The following is a 19,900-nucleotide window of genomic DNA, read 5'->3' as shown; positions in this document are numbered from 1 at the left end:
AAAAAACACCTTCATGGAGGAAGGGGTGGGGGGAGGGGTGATGCCAYCTTTCTCTTCCACGTGTCCATGTGCTAGTCAGGAACTGCACAACCAGATCATGCTGAGCACTTGTTCTGCCTTGTGGAGCCACCACAGAGGATGTTTCCAGCTAAGCTGGGCTAATCAGGCCACCGTGATTTCAGAGGTCACTGCTCTGCCACCCTGTGCAGAGCCACCCTATGGCTCGTGCTTCCCCTGACCAGCTGTGCCCTGGTATGGTCCCAGCTATCTCAGCTGCTGGATTTCTTCTGGATCAAAAGTCTTAACCAGTTTTCTTCCACATCACCCAATATGGGCAGTAATTGATTGACCCAAAGATCCTTTAGTAGCTCTTTCTGCTCTGTGTGAGAAATAATCTTTGAGATCAGCCCTCTTAGACTAATTAAGCAGAGATCCCCTCTAATCCCCTTAGAGCAGGCCTCCCATTGCCTTGGCTTTGTGTGGACAGACTCCAGGAAAGCTCTGGCCTCTGCCTGATTGCTGAAGCAAACATGGGCTGTCTGAGAGAAACATTCTGCCAGAGGTGTATTGGGGGGGACAGTTCAGCATCCATGCTGTCACCATGTTCGGATGCAAAATTTTCTCTGAGTGGCACGAAGAGCAAAGCAGCTTAATGCCCCAGGTGCAATGCCCCAGGTGGGTTTCCAGCACTGTGGAATACCCACTGTGCTGCACTGTGGGTGCACTGCTATCCCAGATTGTCCAGGATGTGCCTCCTGCATGTCCCCCTACAGCATCCTTAGCAAACACTGTGTGCTGCTGCCTGCGGTCGAGCTCACAGGGTGGCTCAGCCTGACCCTCGACTGTGCCTGCCCTGCCACTCGGCCACAGCTGAAGGGCTTGGGGCTGGAAATGTCATGTTACAGCCCTGGGGGACCCCATCCAGAGGGACTCACCGAGCCAGATACAGAACTCAGTTCTCTACTCAGAAATTTCAAGATATGCAAAGAGTATTTGGCCACCCTCAAGTCACTGAAGGCACACGAGAGGGTAGGACACCTTGTGTCAGGGCACGTAGAACATTTTCCCTTTTACTACCAGCACATCTGAGCTCTTCAAAGGATGGATGGATTTCTTACCTGTCCATTTACCTGTCCACTTCTCTGTAAGCACAATTTACTGCTACCACTGGCAAAGCACTCAGTAATGGCTCTTCTAATACTGACCAAAGCAACAACCTGAGAGCATGGGGCAGGAGTTTTTCCTGTASTTAACTAAATAGTCATGGAAACTGGAAAGTTTGAGGCTCTGACAGAAAAGCCAAATTAAAATCAAATTAAACTTGGCAAGGTTTCTCATCTAAGGATTACAGTACAAGAGCATTTGAAATGTTCTGCCAGGACCAACCCAACACTGATGGTAAAGCAGGCTTTTGAAGGCCTATCTTAAAAGTCAGTAAAACCTAAAATACCCTAGTAATGTCTGTTGAATGCTTTGAAGGGGCTAACCATTGATACTCAGTTAAATCAAAGTTTCCAGCTARGACTGATTTTTCCAACTTCTATTTTCTGCACAACTATTTTAAAACACTTTGGAAAAGATGAGCAGTTGCATTTTCCTCAACTGAGTGCCTCAGAGATGAGTTAAACTTGGGACCCCAGAGTCAGAGGATCTCAAATGACCTGTCCTTCCCAGCTTTTTCCTGTTGAAGCCTGTCATATTTGACAGGATACATATTTGCACATATGCCATGTTTAAGTCCTGGAATAAGGAATCCTATCCCTTGCTGACACCCATCAGACCCTGTACTAGTAATTTATCCAAATGTGTGTGAAAGCTTTAATCAGCAGTCTTTTGTTTTAATTGTCTAACTATGTCTTGCAGAAATAACACTTCTTTTGCCCTCTCTTTTTGGAGTTTATAGACTATATTTGTATCATGCTCTCAGGCAATGAGCTTTAAACTCTTGAGCGAAATGTATGCCTTATATCCTTCATGCTTGCGGAAATAAAATTTTAGAGACAGATATTCATCCAAAGGACTATTCCATGGCACAACAGATCCCCAAACTCCCCTCGCTGAGAGCTACTCTGTTAGTAAAAATAACTGACAAAAAAAAATAAAACTTGAAAGACCATTGGTTTTGAAACCACCCTGCTTCTAAGTGCATCAGCATATACAGAATGTAAAACAACAAGAGAGGAAATGAACAAACWATTTTTGTTTGTTAAAAAAACTTGGAGCTTCAAATTTTCTTCCTGTGTTTAAAAATGATGAAGTAAGAAGTGGCCCCATAGATCTTGATGTACTTGTAAAAGTAGTCTGGGTAAACATAAACTCTACTCTAGTCCTTTTAGTGCTGTATGTGTCCAAAGAGACAAAAAGCATTTCAGGCGCTCGAATGGGGAATCTCCTGGAAAGGGACAGCCTGAATAGAGCCGGCCTTTGTGATGTCGGGGAAACATGAGGTCAGGCTTAGTAAATTGGCAGGAATTATTTAAAAGAGCTGTTACAAACAKAGAAGGGAACATTTTTGTGTAATAGCATGTTTCTGCTCACAATTTTAATGGGCAGAGGGAATACAAGATGCTTTTTGGGGGGGTACCTGTGTGTTCTGGCTTGGTGGATGGAAAAGAGGAAAACAAGGAGGGAACTACTCTCTTACACACATCTTGGTTCTAGATGCTGAATGCTTTCCTGATCTTTAAGTGGTGAGGGAGAAGAAAAAAACAGAGCAATGCTTTGTGAACCTGATCTCAGAGATTGCATGTGCAAAAGCAAGCTCACCAGTCTGTTTGGCAGTGTGTGGTGAATAATGAGCCCCTATGGGGACTCTCCAGCCCCCACCAGGGCAGGCAGATCTTCCCACAGCTGTGGTTTAAGCAACCAGTGTGGTGCAGTCCAGCTTATGAGTGCAAAGGACAGCCTGAGTGGACTGAGGAAAGRTTCCACAGACAGACTCCTGTTGTCATGCAAAACTGAGGAGAAATGGAGAAAAGTTGGTACTAACAGTAACTGCTTTTACTGATAGAGAAATTTGCAGGGGCAGAGGGAGCAATATGAAAAYAGCTACAGGGGACAAGTCAGTATGTTAAATTCCCCCACATAAACAATGCCAATCCAACACAAAATCCATATTAAAAAAAAAATTTAAAAAAAGGTGCTAAATGCTCATTCTTTCCTAAAGAGGAAAGCAGAAGTGATAGCAGAAATGCCTGTTCTCACTATCAAAATTGCCTGTGTCTGAGAGCTGCTCTGAAGGGTTCTTGTGAGGTGATTGGAGCTGGCAGTCTCTGCTGGCATGTACCTACTGAGAAATGCTTTCTTACAGCTGCTAAAAACAATTTTTAACCCTCCCTCACATTTTCAGGCTGAGGCCAGCTGATATCTCCCAGTAAATTAGTTTGCCTGAAACGGCCCCCAAGGGAAGAAAACAAGGAAATTCAATCTTGTTTCGAACTTGCACACCTTAGAGTTGGGCAAGGAGGAGGAATGCAGATACTAAAGCATCTTCCCAGATGAAGCTGTCAGAGAGTTTGGCACTGTCAAATCAGGGCTGTTGTGAGGTGGCCGACACTCCTGAGGAAGAGTTTGGCCCTTCCTGAGAGGACAAGATGGAGAGATAAAGGGAAGGAAACACCACAAGTTCCCAGCTGAGTGGTTTGGGCCAGCACCAYGGCAGAGCCAGTACCCCTGTGGGTGCTGCTGGCCACCTCTGCTGGCAACAGATCCATCATGGGGCAGAGCCCTGGGACCAGGGCCTCCTCCCTGGACTGCGTGTCTGCTGAGCTGTAACCATGGGGCACCTGTCCCTGCTGGTGGGAAAAGGCTGGTGACCAGCCCTCTGCCCTTCCATCTGCGCCAGCACTTGGTCCCTTGTGAAGCACACACAGGGACACCTCCTTGGGATGAGAGCCTTGGCTGCCAAGGGAGTCTGTGGTCAGGGAGGCTTTGTACCAGCATCACAAGACACAGACTCACGCTTTTGCAAAGCATGCCCATGCGTTCTTGCTTTCTTCTTCTTCATCTCAGTGAAGAGAGATCTTTGYTTTTCAAGGGAAAGAGCGGGCACAAGCTCCTCCAAGACCACATGCAAAACCTATGCTCACTGCCTGTCATGAAGGCAATAATTATCAGAAACTGGAGGCAGCAAAGCATGGCCCGCCTGCCTGACCTCCCTCAAACGCAGTCAGCAAGGGCAGCCTTACACGGGTGACAGTAGCTGGGCTTTGTATTTCACTGCACTTTTTTTCTCCTCATATTTTAGGGCTAAAAGCAGTTTTCACCAAAGCCCTCACAGTCTCTGTCACCATCCCTTTAGTGACAACATGCTCTCCTTTCTCCACCCAGTAGTTTTYGAATGAGCTCTTCCAGCCCTGGGGATGTTCATTTAATGTTTGCTGTGAGCTTTGCCGGTGCTAATTGAGATTCTCAGCACTGAGGCAGTGTTGATGGGATGCAAGGTCTCAGGGTGTATCTATTCCCTGATTGAGCGTGGCTTTTGGAAGAAACTTCCTTTTGCCGGTGTTGATGTGAATTTGAAATTCACTTCCAGTGCCTGTTCTCACATCATTGAAATTCACTGTTTTGCAAACCCTTCTGCAAAGGTTGGGTTCTGGGTAGCAAATGTGACATAAGTCCTTGCAGGCTGCCCTCCTCTCTGCGAGCCTCTTCTGTGGCCATGGGATGGGTCATAATCGAGCGTCTCCCTCCGGGAGCTACCCTGGACATCCTTGAACTCAGATCAAGTGATTGCCCCATCCTCAAGGCTGGCTGMTGACTGTTTGCCCAGCTGCAAATACAGGAATAGTGTGGCTAGAACCAAATGGGGGGTACACTCAAGTGCTTCCATGGAATGCCACCCCACTTACACTGCAGAAACCTGCTAAGTTGATCTTCCCACAGMTCCCTACTCTGCTCAGGGCTGATCTCTGTGCTCTAGTGGGGCCTTCTTCAGTCCTAACAATTCTGGGACTTGGTCAGCAAAAACCACCTGGCAGAAAAGCTAGCTGGCACTGTCAAGCTTGTCATTCCTACACACTTAGTAAATGTACTCAAGGCACTGAAATGGCAAGAGTGGGCAAAAAATGTTTCTGRTTATCAACTGAAACAGGCAGGAGACAAAAGAGGAAGGGAAAATGCATTTTAATGCAACAAGAGGTGAGGAATTGGATATGCTCTCTTTCCAAACTGGAAGCAATGATTAATAGAGCTGTTAATGACCTGGAACAGCAATGCGGGRGCAGAACTGGCTGGTAGGATCATACACAGCTCGTTTCATAAATACCAGGAAAGACTGGGAGGGTATGGTCCTAAGTGGGAAAACTACATGCATAGCAGAGAAGTGGATGGAAATCCCTTCCAAGTTGCATATGGAAAGGGATGATCTGAAAGATTTCATCATATACAGACTGTATGTCCTAGACTGACTCCAGCTACATTGGTCCAGGCATGGTTGCACTTCATTGTGTTCAATAACCTGGACTCATAATAGGCACCAAATCTAAAAACTGACAAACTGTGGAGCTTCTTTATAAAATCATTGTACTCCCACTTGAAATACTGTACAGCATTATTAGCATGCCATTTCACATCATACGTCAGCAAGAGYGAAGTGAGCCAGAGACAAGAATGAAAAGGATTAGTGATACACAAAACTTCTGCAGTCAGCAGTGGAAAAAAGAGAACTGCTCAAGATAAAGATGAGTCTAATGTGATGAGACTAAGAGGTGAAGATGTGACAACTGGTGAGTAGCCCAGCCCATGCAGATCCAGCAGAGTCCATGCACCTTCTCATACAACAYCAAAAGGGAAAACATCTGAAGACAGCACAGATACAAGGCAGTAGAGTTAATTGCATGTGAGGACCACAGACAAGGAATTGATAGTGCTGAAACTGATACAACACTTAAATGTGTAGTTATGAGAAGGAATAAAAGCACAGCAGCAGTCATAATACTCCAGAGCTACCCATGTCCTGAACTTTCAGTAGCCATTGCTGGATACAGGAAAAGACAAGGAGCATCAAATGCTCTGCCTTGGGAAGGATGGTCCAGTGGAGTCAGTGAAATGTTCCTTACATGTTGGTGCCAGGAATAGCATCTGCTCTTTCTGGTGGACTCCTCACTYAGTGGCACTGACAGTGCAGGTATGGTACAAATGTGATGAACAGAACCTAAAGGAGAGCCAAGGCCTTTCCAGGAGCACCATCCATGCTGGATCTGGATGCTTTTAGAAAAAGCAAGATCCAGTAAGACTGAAAACCCTGGTTCATTCTGGAAACACCGTTGATGCTTTGCATTTAATCTGCCATTATTAATGACTGTAATACTCTGGCAGCTGGTGGGTATCTGGCAACCTGCATGTCTGAGTCAGATCTCCGTGCAGCRCACGCTCCAAGCTGGCTCCAGCACTGAAGCCTTCTCCTTCTTGGAAACCTCCACAGAAGACCCAGCCAGAGGACAGACTGCAGGTCCACTGGMTAAAAGGGAAGTTTCTTGCAAGCAGGTTGGCGCAGTGCTGGCCATGTGCACTGTGCCTGTCCTCACACAGCSCTCGCAGCCCAGCAGCACCCTCAGCAAGGCTCAGGTGGGGCCCACAGGTGGTGGCAGCTGAGACAGAGATTAGAGGGGCTCCAACACAAATGCCTCAGCAGTGTGGGAGTCCTGTATGATGGTGCATTGTGAAGTGCCTGAGATCCTTATCCTGAGATCCAGCAGCTTCATCATTGTCTGTGTGTCCCTCCTGCCATGTTTCCCYGGCTTCAGAGTCAGAGAATGGGACATCAAAGAAAGACGCAGAAAAATAATGCCAGACTCTTAATTACRGAGATCTTCAGAGTCTGAGGATCTATGGATCTGGCTTGCTCTACAAAAGGCATATTTTACACTGTAAGAAACCACTAGCTTCATAACATTAGCTTCATAAGRATGGAAGGGAGGGGGAATTGGACATTCAGCATCATGAAAATCAGGATTTTTTGGAGTGCATATCCTACATCTCATCCTATTAAAGCTGATGGGACATTGGTGACCATCTCCTGTGAGCAGCAACAAGTGCTACAGCAAGAAAAAGTATAATAACCTGTTCTTAAAACTTATCTAAAAGTATTCAAGTATTTGCACATGTGAACCTTCAAATCTCTCTGCCAGCCAATTCTATAAGCTGATCTCTGACAAGAGCAACAAAATACATCTAATTTTGAAATGCAGCTTCTTGGTTAAGAGAGGCTCTGTGGGGCTGGGATTTATCCTAATGTATGCCATATACAAAAGTCAACGCTGACCTTGCGTGCCAAAAGAGGCTCATTTGAGCCTTGCATTACAGYGCTGTGCTTACAGGCAAATAAAGATAATTTCTCTGGATTGTTCCTATTTGCTTTACCAGCTGTCTCTCAAAGCGCTGGAGCAGATAATCTGAACGGCCTGGCAGCAGTTCTGTTGCAAAATCAGTGCTAGCCGGTTGGCTGTGATTAACAGCAAGCAAAGATCAGCCCTTCTGGATGAAGGTGAGCTGACCATCATCTCAAATGGCCCCCTGGACGGTTGCACGAGGGAGAAGGGCCTTATGGCAGGAGTGCAAGCTGGTGCAAGGAGCCTCTTCAGGCAAGGGGYTGGCAGCGCCTGGGCTGCTCCCAGCGGTCCCACCAGTGCCAGGTGGTACCAGGGCAAATACAGGCAGGGRCAGTTCTGCAAGCTGGGAAGCTTTTTGGGGAACTCCTGACATCAGTAATTTTAACACTCTTATCCTAAGCAGTGCTCTTGGGGGACTCTGGCTAGGATGGCAGCTGATGCCAGCTGTCTACTCAGGGCAGGGATGCCCCCGAGGAGCCCTTCAGCCCAAATGGTAAATCAGAGGTTGGCACTGCCTCAGTTTTCCATGTGAGGCTGYCTGAGTCCTTCAGAGTGCTGTGCTGGCAGAGGATGAGCAGGTTGAGGGATGCCCCCCAACCCAGCTTCAACACATCTCCGAGAGAACCTATGCATGTGCTGCATGTGAGCTGCGTTTCCCCTGCAACACTGGGTGGCATTTGGAGCTGCAGGGAGAGGACTCGATGTCCCCAGCACCACATGGTCTCATACCATACAGAGCTGAGAGGGTGGCCTGGTGCTTCCTTCCCGAMGCAGCAGCGATTTTCTAACTTGAGTCCCCACCACGCTCCACTCAATGCTGTATGAGCTGATGTATTAAAAATAGCCCCATGTGCAGAGCCAGGCGGAACAGCAGGGTCAGCCACACACACTGCTTTTGCTGCTGTAACAACAGGAATGTCGTGTTCAATGCACTGGGAGAAAAGGCAGGTTTAGCACAACCACCCAGACCTCCTCACTTTGGACTTGTTCTGTCTCCTTGCATTCCCATCCCCCAAATGCTCTAAAAAGATGCTAAGAAGTCARTTTTCAAGAAGAGACAATTAATACTGAATTTTAAAAAAGCACACCATTGCTTCTGCTATTCAAGCACAACAGGGTGACCCAACTACTGTTCCAGCAACTTGTGTAGCTGAAGCAAAACCTAATTATTTCCTTCTACCTTTAACTTCAGCTTCATATCTTAGAGTTAACATAAGCTAAATGAGCTGCTTGTCAGGAGAGAACTTTGTACCACTGGAAAAATGTACCTGGCAGTGTCCCCAAAATCCTCATAATTTTTAATACAGTGTTCATGTTTGTTTTCACTTTCCCCTTTGTTAAACGTTTTAGGCAACTCAAATGAAGCCCTTGCCAYCAAACCAGCCTTTTAGCAGTAATGACATAAATTACATTGTTCTCCTGGGCTTGCAGCACCCAGCTATTAAATCTAACCATGGGAGTTTGGCAAATCTTTTCATGCATGAGGCAGCTGTTTCCTTTCTCCCCTGCTTCCACCCTCCACCCCCTTTTTTTGCCTTTCAATGAGCATGATGTGCACTCAGAGGGACACACTGTGCCCATGCCACTTAGCCTGAGGTGCTCTGCCCAGAGCCACAGGTCTCCCTGAAATGTCTCCCTGAAATACTCTGTGCCCGTGTGGGATGCAGACCAGCTCCTGATCCCAGCCTGTCACAGCCCTCCAAAACTACAATCTCAGGTGCCCAGAGTGGTTTCTTGGCAGAGAGCTGGCTAAAGAACCATGACTTAGAAAGTCATCTCCATGACCCAGGGRCAAATCCCAGCTCCTGCTATTGGGACATTCTGTCTCAGTGTGGCACAACCCCAGGATTCATCGTACTGATGCTTGGAATGTGCTGCCGAGAGCCTGTGTTCAGTCAAACAGTCCAGAGTGTTTCTTGGTTTTCCTCAGGGTCTGCTGGAAGCATTTTGACTCATGTTTTCTCAGAATGTTAYCTGCCCAGGTTGGGCTACCATGGGAAAGCCATCAACTCCGAGAGGCTGTAGCTGTGCATATCTTGCTTCAAGGGGCACATATTCTATCTTCAAATTGTCCTGCCATCAATGGCAATCCTCATGCTGTGCACAGTCATTCAATGACAATACTCTAATGCAGACTAAAAGATTGTTAATTTGCAATCAGGGCTGTTTAACATACACATGCAAATGGTAACATGTCAGCCATGYACTTCCCCTCGGGATGGGTGTCTCACATGCAGATGCATGGCACTGGTTGGCATCCAGTGCAGCAGCATGAGCTGGMTGCTGCACAGGTCTCTCCTTGTCCCCACGTGGTCTCAGAATAACCTGCCAGATGGATAAGTGTGCCTGGGGACACCGACCTGCTCTCCACTGCCATCCTTTCCCAATTCTGCTGCTGCATCGCTGCCAGGTGATCAAGAAATGGATGGGAAGCCCTGTGCTCCCAGACAGCATCACTCAGACAGCATCATCTGCAGACTCAGTGAAGGATTTGAGGAGCCCTGTGACTGTTTTGGGTCTCTCTGCAAGGGAAAACTCAAACCCAAGCCTATTTTTCTTCAGTACGCTCTTGCATGAGCAGAGAGGCATTTCTCCTGATGAACTTTCTTCTCCTGTGTAATAACAAGCAAAATAAAAAGAACAGCCCTGAAATGGGATTTGTTAGTAGACAAACAAGGTTAAACAGGTTAAGCTGTGGAAATAGAAGTCTCRGTGTTCCTATCTTGGAGCAAATAGAAGCCTGAATGTTCCTGTGAGACATATTTGCTGTTGCTGCAGTGCAGAAAGACAGGCACTGCAACCCTTCACCTCAACAAGCAAAACATAGAGAAGGCAGRGAAATGTTTTTCCTCCTGAGTTTCAGAAAGCTGGTTTTGAAACAGGGATTAGAGACGGCAGTAACAGCAAAGAAAATGCACCCCCCGCCCCTTGCAGTTCTACTGAACGAAAGGAGCAGAAGCCCTGAGCCATTGTGCCCTGACTAACAGGGGGAGGGATGGGGCCACACAGTGACATAGATGCCATCTCCAAYCCAACACATGCTCTCTCCCCAGACACTGAATGGGATGAGTAATAGAAAGGAAGCAGTGCAAATTTCCCTGCCTCTGTGTCTGCCACCCAACAGCTGTGCTGATCCACCCCAGCTGTGGCACAACATGTGGGGCAGTTACTGCTCTCCCTTCGGCTCTAGCACCAGAGGCATGAGATGGGGATTGGAGCAGCYTCTCCAGCCCCAGGATGAATGGAGAAAGCCTATGATGGGGGGGGATAACCATTAGCTTTGGCTGGGTCTGTGACAGACTTTACAGAAAAGCCTCCAACTGTTTACCAAGTGCCTGGGTTTATGGCTATAGGGATTTAGAAAACCTTTGGAGAAGATGAAGGTTTTATCAGTCATCAAAGTCAGGATTCAGCTTCATTTGATAGACTTCTAAATTTATTCCTCTCACCTTCCAGTGTATACCTAAATCTGAGTACCTGAGTCACTCTTGAGGCTCCATTAACTACAGTGGGTGTAGCTTTCTGGTTTGCCTTTTAGATGTACACATTTGGGTGACCACCTTTGAGATGAGATCCCACCCCAGATGTTCATTATTTCCCCTGATGGGCAACCACACAGGCAGCCTTGTGAGGCGCTGCCTGAGTGCTCCAACTCTCTCTCAGTGCAATTTCCCCAAGGATTTTAGCAGAATGAAGGGCTGCCACTGTGGCATGGAGAGTGTTCACATGGCTCAGGATGGGGTCCAGCCCTCAAGGAGGCAACCCCTGCTACTGGGGGGACAGTCAGCTACCGGGGGATATGATGACTGCTCAAACAGCTCAGTCTGTGTTGCACAAGCCTTTTGGCCTGAAGGTTGTTTTCACATTGTCACACGGATGTCTCCTTGGGACACATCTTTCCTGGCAGGGTTATGTCTGGCCAACCCAAGAGGTGCAACCATCCATGTGGTCCCAACAAGAGCTAGTGGCATTGCCATCTCAACACTTCCAACCACAGCCAGGGGCCAGGGTGGTGAGTCAAGATGCTGTGTACTGTACATCTACACCTGCCTTGATAACCTTAAAAGATAAAAGCCACAGGCACTTACAGAAGTAGGTAGACAAAAAGGTTTGTTCACAAGATGAAGTAAGCAATCTCCAAGTTCAGCAAATAACTGCTGAAGAAGTAAACTCCAGTAAAAGCTAAATGGAAGTGAATTAATGCAGTTAATCTACTTTTCAGCTTGATTAACTTGCACCAAATAATCAGCAAATTCTTATAAGTTTTTGATAATAATGTTGAAAAGTACTCAGGGGTCCAGGACAAAGAAAACTCATATGACATCCCTCATAGCAGCACAGCATGAACATAACATTCATCACATTCTTGCTRCAATAAAAGACATTTTCAGGAATGGGACTTTTCTTGGCAAAGGGACTTCACCTGCACGCCTAAGCTACCAGTCTGGCAGGATAAATGCTGACAAGCCTAGAAAYAGAAGAGTTTTTAAAAAACTTAAGAGGAGGAGGTTATGTGAGACTCAGTAAATCCATTTGCTTGATTTTACTATAAAGACGGGGAAAAGTAATTTAAAATCAGAAGATATCAGTGGACTAAAAAATGAGAAAAGGAAGGGCAAAGGGAAAATCCTGCCATTGAAAAAAGCTTTCATATAGCCTGAAGTGCAGAGGSTGAGGGACTGGGCCTGATCCAGGTAACAATGTGCACAAGATCAGAAACACACCATACAGTGTTTGCACACTTAGGGAGCTGGTCAGAGTGAGTGAAGGGAAGAAAATGTGAACATTGTACAGACAATGGTGGAGCAAGAACAACAACCATGACGGGTAGATAGAGGAGAAGAGATTGATAGACAGACAAACAGATCAACAGAAAGAACAGTAACCATTCTATGAGCTGTTAGAAACCAATGTAAACAGAGAAACCAATGTAAACAGAAACATGGTATATTATCAGCTAATTTTGGAAGGGGTGAYTGGGGAACTAGGGATTGTGAAACAGACTTGATGTACTCTGCCACACACTCCTAGCAGCAGCTTTAGAAGCGGGAGAACGCTTTGCAGTTTCATCAGAAATAGACACTCTTGAGAATCACATAATTGAAAAGACCTGAAGTTCGGAGTTGCTATCTGGAAAATAGTTCTGCTAATAGTTACTCGCCCCAGGTATTCTTGGATGCAGCAGTTCACTTGTCATTGAGCCAAGCAAGGGTGACATTACCTCAAACTCTTTTGTTATCTATAGAACTGGTTATAGAAAATCTCATTGTAGAAGATAACTTTGAACCAAGTGGGCATGAGCAGATTTGGTTTAAGTTAACAGAAGGAAAACAAAAGTAAATTGTAACAAGATAATATGGCAGAGGGGGCTTTGACTTTSTGTGTCATAGTCATTGAATCCTTCCATGTCTCTCGCTCTCACCTCTCCCATCACATTGATGCAGGGGTTTGAATGGTCACATCACTTCCCTGGCCCAGGGAGACAACACAGTGAGGAGTGCCCAGCAGAGATTGAGAGGCTGCTGAGACTGGCTCTAGCACACAGAATTGGTTGAGGAATGGCACATGGAGGCTGGAAAAGGCATCACCACCGCTGCTGCTGTCCCTCTGCACTCTACCCTGCCCAGATCAACAGAGAGCACCAGAAAATGGTACCCCAGACAGGAAAGGGGCATGGAAAGGCTCAAGGTTTAACAGGGCACATAATAACTGTTTCATGAATGCCTTTTTGAGTTAAGACCAGGAAAGAAAAAATGGAAGGGAAAAGAAAGAAACCACACATTTGAGATCAGACTGTCTATGGTAAACATGAGAAGGAGCCCCAGTTGGGTCTGGTTAGACCTTGAAAGAACAAAAAAGAGACCTCTGTAGCTACTGCATCCTCCTAGGAGTKTTTAGGAATGTGAAAATACTGTGCACAGCTCAACTGGGGCAAGAAGCATCCTGCACTTTTAGTGAGAAAGGGATCAGGTAATAACTGGTTATTGGACAGTGGAAACCATGTGGAAATCAGCAGCTTAACCTTTCAGATAAGGGGCTTGAAAGAAGATGCTAATGAGAACATTTTCTCAAAGATGAATAAAATGCTGCATGCTTGGGACAGGAGGCATTACAGCTGACTGCTGGCAGGGTAGGGTGGCCACAGTGACAGTAGTCCCAGCTCTGTGGGAAGCCCTGCCTCGGCTTGGCAGCTCCAGCATCATCCATATGGGCTTGGGAYAGGCAGCTGGGAAACCATTAGAGCATTTTGTTCTGGGTTTTGCACTTTCTTGCAAGCAAATCAAGAAAACTTCTTCAGAGCCACTCAATTCCTCCTGTTGATTTACCTTCCCAAATGAAATTATCTGTGAGATCCTGACATTCAGCTGCCTGCTCAGGTTAAAAGGAGTAACAATTTATTTAGGTCTCAAAAAATAAGAGACTAGCTTGGCACTGCAATTCAATAAGAATAATTATCTAGACTGCAGGGTCAGAGCCAGGATGACTAATGGAAATGTTCAGAGAAATGGAAATTACCCAGCTACAGATGGAAGCTAAACTCTGAGTTTAATATATTCCAGCTAAAAAGACCAGATAATCTCCATCCCCAGTGCTGAGGGAACTGGCCCATGAAATTGGCAGTCTGATTGTAAGGATTTCTGATCTATCAAATCAGAGACAGATACCATAACACAGGAATCCAGTTAGTGTGAGAAATAAGAAGGAGGGTATGATCCAAGCTGTTTACATACTCATTAATCCAACCTCATTGGTTTACAACCCTATAAAACAAATTTTGGGTGAACAAATAATTGAGGACATGGCAGAAAAGTGAAGCTAAAATGTAGCATAGGCCAACCAAAGGTCAGTGAGATGGCAAGTTTACTGGCTCGGGATGCACAGACCTGCAGGATAGTTGAAGCTCACTTGTTACAAATCCAGGAGTGATCTTGTTGCCCATTCTTGGAGTCCTAAACCTTGGTGACAAGGCAGGAGGATGGTGGTAGCACAAACCTGGCTGCAGGGAGGCAGCCTGGCATTGCTGTGTGCTGGTAGCTGAGAGCTATGAGAAAGTAACTGAGTAACTGAGGCCACTTTGATCACCTTTACTGTGTTGCAGGTATGTCATCTTGTGAAAACAAGCAGCACTCCTGCTCCACTAATGCCCAGTCATTGCTTCAAACTCCTTAAAAACACCCATGTAAAAGGTAATTTCTGTTTTTGAAGAGCAAAGGCACTTGGAACCTGGACCTGCATTTGTAGCAAGCAGGCAGCTTTGGAGTCTCAAGCTCACAGAGGAAAGGCTGGGCCCTGCTCTACGGTCAGGGACCTTTCTTAATTTGTGGTGCTCAGAAACTCAATYTCTAACACCTTTGTTGATATACACAGTGCTCTTGTTTGCCAGCATGAAAATTCTATGGATTTTCTATGCAAGCCTAGCACTAATTTTAGGAATTCTTTTCTTCTTTTCCACTCTGAAGAGTGATTTTTCCTTTTTCTTTTCTTAGAGGCCGCTGGCAGACTGAATATGAGTCTGACTGATTTAACATGGAAATTTTGCTTAACTTAAATGTGTAGATGTCGTAGGTTGACCTTGGCTGGTTGCCAGGTCCCTACCAAGCTGCTCTATCACTCCCCATCCCASTGGACATGGGAGAGAAAATAAGATGGAAAATTACTCATAGGTTGAGATAAGGCCACTTACTAAAGCAAAAGAGAAAGTTTGCACATGCATAGGCAAAGAAAAAAAGCATATGCTTACTCTCTACTTCCTATCAGCCAGCGATGTTCAGCCACTTCCCAGSGAGCTTCTGGCAGCTTCTCACAGAAGACACCCCTGTGGCCCACCCTGCCACAAAACCTGGCCATGCAAACCTAATCCACAAGTTTTATTAATGCTTTCCCTGGTTCATCTCCCGTGATACCAATGTCACTGCAAGGTCACACAGACATTGATGCTGGGACACGGCTGACAGGAGGAATGGGATGGAGGCAGGAGATRAAATACTGACAAACTGCACTGTCCCTGCAAGGTGTCCACTGCCTGGATCCTCAGATCCCAAATCCCACCAGTGCTGCACAGAGTGCCAAGAGGCTTTATCAGGGTTTGGTTTTTTTTTTTGCCATTGCCCAAGCCAGTCCCAGTATGAACAAAATATTTTCAAAGCCTTATAACTATTCATAAGAAAGCCTTGGCTGAAAATGGTGTTTACAGACTGACACAGATGTACAGAGACTACAGGTATGTCCCAGCACTGCTGTGGGGCTGATCCTTCAAAGTGTCCCATATCAAAGTRCATGTTAGTGCTGAAATTTTGGCCCTTGTTCAACAAAGTGCAGATCAAAATAAGCTGTGCAATCCTCTGCTGCTACATTAGTCAATTATTTCTGAGCTTTGTGACTCAGCCCTAGCCCTGCCATAATGCCCCCATGGACAGCAGTACTGTGGCCAGTAGGTTGTAGAGGATTAAGGGTTTAGMCCTGCATTAGTTCTACCAATAAAGACAAGTTAGAATAAGATCAAGGAAAAACAAGTAGGAAAAAAAATAGAAAAGATTGCTGTGATTTTCATACCAATCCCCCTTTTTCCTGCACTGACCCATGGACTCAGAACTCAGAGAAAAACCCCACCACCATGCAGACATTTCTACCTCCATAAACACAAGCTCTGGACAGCACTATTCAGAAGGAGGCTCTCATAGGAATTGCCTTCCTGTATCTCCTCACTTCCTTCCCTTGCTCCAGTCGCAGTTTTTCTCATACCTGCTGTGCCAATCCTTTTTGTGCTTTTGCTACTTTAATTTAACAGCAGAGCCACTGTGACTGTGAACCTCAAGGAGCTCGAAGSAGTACACATGAGCTTTCCTGAACTGCTTGTCAAATCTGACTGTCAAAGTGCCTGTGCTATCAGAACAGTTCTATTAACTTTTGACCRGTAAAAATTGACTCCCAGCTCCATGCCTGGCCAGCCCCAGAATCCCAGAGAGCAGCAAGGCCAGCATTTACTTCCCTTGCAGCTACACGAGGCAGTCATGGCTTGAGGTGGGTCTTGGATGATTGTACAGCTGCCTGCTCTGCCTGGAGCTACAGGAGGAGGTAGCTCTGGCTGCCRCAGGGGTGACCAAGGTGTCCCATGGCAGAAAGGAGCAAGCCCCTAGGGAGGACTCAAGGAACTGAAAACAAGTATGGGTCATTCTGGTTATGCTTCTATAAATATGTGCTTGCATAAAATACCTAGAAGCACTTTGATCAACCAGAATATCCTCTTAGAAGGTACTGGGGGAGTTGTTTGRGKTTTTTGTTTGTTTTTAAATGTGGGAAGACAAGAAAACCCTAAACATTTGGAGCAGCTTGAGATGTTTCCTCCTAACATATTTTCTTTTAGTAGGGGGATGTGTAGAGAAACAAACATTTTCTGATACGTGGTTGCAAACAAATGTTACAAAATCTTTTTCTGAAGAAAAAAATCCCAGATCTAAAATAAAATTAATTATTTTCTGACCCAGAAGAGATTCTTTATTSAACTAAGAACATGGTCTATGGGGAAAATTCCATCTTGCTTCAATCAGAAGTACAAACAATGTCAAAAATCTTGACTCTGTAAAAAACTGAAAATTTGGAATCCCACCAAAGGAGTTTGGAGATTTCTATCCCTTGTGAGCAGGCTGGGAAAAGGAGGGCTGCTCTGCCCCACAGCAAATTCCTATGGTTTACAAGGGGGAAAACCAGACCCCAGCATAGGTTCTAGGGGCGTTGTGCCCACCATCACCTCCTCATAGCAGAACCCAGGGCATTATATTTCCTTTGGGACAGGTATCACAAATTAACCATGACAGAGAGCCCTCCCTAACATACTGAATGCTCTCACTGATGTTTCTGAATTGCTTGAGGAGTGAGTGTGGCTGAGGCAGGTGCTCTCAATACCAGGTGTCCWGTGCAAGCTCATTAGAGCAGCCTCCACTATGCATTTTTTACTTACACTTTTACATAGGGAAATCACCAATTTTCTAAATTCAGCGGATATGTGCACACAGAAAAAGTAGTTTAACCAACGATTAAACTACTCACAGTGGAGCAGACAGCAACTGTGCTTTTGAAGGTGARTTATAATCCATTTGGCTGTAGTGCTATCAACATCTAATATACATATTTATTTCAGCTTCATGTGTGTTTTTCATGTATATACATATTTACAGACTTTTTATATGTGTGTATACACACATACACACACACCTATATTTATCTACACATAGGTACAATGTGTGGTACCTGTAGTTTTAATCACAGTCACACCCTTAGCAAGGGCTGTATCAGGAATATGGTCAGGRTGAGTCACAGACTTCTAAGCACATGAATATGCTTGTGTTTTGCCTGACCTCATTAGATACCTRTTCTGGATATGGTTGAACAGAAATGCAGGCCTTTGAATGAAACAAGAGCAACAAGAACAGCACAGACAACCAGATAAAACTCAGTGAGCATTTCAGCTGGAAATAGCTCACTGGAAAATAGCCCAAAATTTGGCATTTCACACCGGTATGGTGTCTGCTTGGCAGACTCCGACTACCCTAGAGTGATGTCCAGCCCACTCCAAACAGCATCCTCAGCACTCATCTGACCAAGGGAGCAATGTCATCCTTTAAATGTGCAGTCCTGACAGAAACCGCCTGTGAACTACCTTTACCTTTCCCTCCCTGGCTGCCATGCTGCCTTCATGCACAGTTTTGGCAGCAGTGCCATGGAGTGAGCCAACCCACAGGTGCAGTCCTGTGATTCCCACAGCCAGGAGCCCAAAGGCACAGCTGTGCAGATGTTTGATGTGCCCAGGGRTGAGCCGGGTTGTCAGCCTCCATGGTGACGTTAAAATACTTGTCTGTCATCTGAAAGTGCCTCTTCTTCTGTGAAGGGGCAGCAGCACATGCTGCCCTTTCAGAGACCAGTTCACAGTCTTTAGACACTTCCATTCCTGGATGACGTCTGAGCAGCAGGAAAACAATTTAGTGACTAGGCRAGWGGCTCACAGGAGGAGGASGAGGAGGAGATCATTAAAATCCRATGATTTTTTAAGCCCTTATGAGTCCGATGTGAAATGCTCCCACATATTTGCTCTCTCTTTGACCTTAAAGCAATATTTTATAATGTACTTAGTGCTGGAAACACTGAGAGCGCACCAGTATACAGCATCTTGCACACTGCCATGTTTCCTGAAGAAGCCTCCAGGATGGGGTTTTTTTTCAGACAAATTCAAACAGAAATATTTCTTAGCTTTTAACCCCTGATTCTCTTTGCATTTGTTAAACAGCTCAGGGAGCTCCTTTGGCCATAAACATGCTGGGTTTTGAAGCAGCCTTGTTGTTTTAGGTCCGCCAGACAGATGACAGCAAAAAACGCCAAGCAGTTTGGAGTGAGGCAGCATGGGGCTATTTTAGGTTGCATGATCCCGTTTCAGACCAGTGGCAATTTGTTTCACCCTCCACAGGGATTCCATCAGTGGGGTGCAAGTCTAGATCCATAAATTACCAAAAGTTTTCAGATACTGTCATTTGTTTTTTGTTCTCAAGCATGCAAATACATGCAATCACATTTAGCTGAATGCAGAGAAATCCCTCTGGCTTCAGTGAAACTAATGACAATGCCAGATAGTTGACAGTCATGAYAGGCAGTGCATCAGAGCGGGTTTAGCCTGTCTTTGTGAGGAAAGGTAGAAAGAAACAATATAAATAAAGCCCAAACAATGACAATGCTGATAATCAACAGAAGGATTTTTGTTCTCAGAAACTCAGGTTTGGGGCTCTGTGAAATGACCTCATCTACTATAAACAGAGCTGGAAAACAGTTGGTTTCCAAGATGATGAACTAGGAATAAATAATTTYGGGAGGGAAGGGTCTTCTATAACTGTCTGGAGACACATATTCCAGAAGAAAATATGGATATAATGAGCAAAGAAAGGAACAGAATAAAACACRGGGAAKATGCTCTGAGAAAACCATCAAATAMCACKATGGGGATTTTAAAGCTCTTTAAAATTGTCAGCTGACCTCATGCAGCAGAAAGGAAAAGATGTGAGCTCTAAAGATAAACACAAACTCCAGTGGAGAGAGAGAGGAGCATTTCTGTAAACCCAGCACRGACAGCTTTGCTGAATTTGGGCAGAAAATGGATCTATTTTTTTTTTCATTGTCTCTCCCAAAAGCAATTTTAAGATTGAGCAGCCCTTCCAGCAATTTCYGTGCACGTGGGCTGTTGCACATCCTCCTCGGGATCCAGGCCCTGGGGGAAAAGGCAGCCAAAGGCCCACAGGCCCTGYGCCATGACCTGCGGCCTGCAGACACACCCGCCATCCTCACTCTTCCCACAGCCCAGAGAAGGAACAGAACTCGTGGAARGCTGCTTTGTTCCAAGGGCTGGTGGCACTGCAGGGGTCTGGCACAAGAGGCACAGTCAGGCTCCACAAGCCCTCACTCCATCTTGCCCATCGTCCTCACTCACCTGGTGAGTCCCTCCACCTGARCTCACAGCACAGCTGTCCTAGGTTACCTGAGTATTGTATTCCTATCATCTGCTTATGTTAGAGGAAAGTTAAACAACC

Source organism: Malurus melanocephalus, unplaced genomic scaffold (assembly GCF_030028575.1).
Source record: "Malurus melanocephalus ecotype Western Australia unplaced genomic scaffold, MMel_1.1 scaffold_61, whole genome shotgun sequence".
Lineage (NCBI taxonomy): Eukaryota > Metazoa > Chordata > Aves > Passeriformes > Maluridae > Malurus > Malurus melanocephalus.
Note: the sequence above shows the minus strand (reverse complement) of the source record.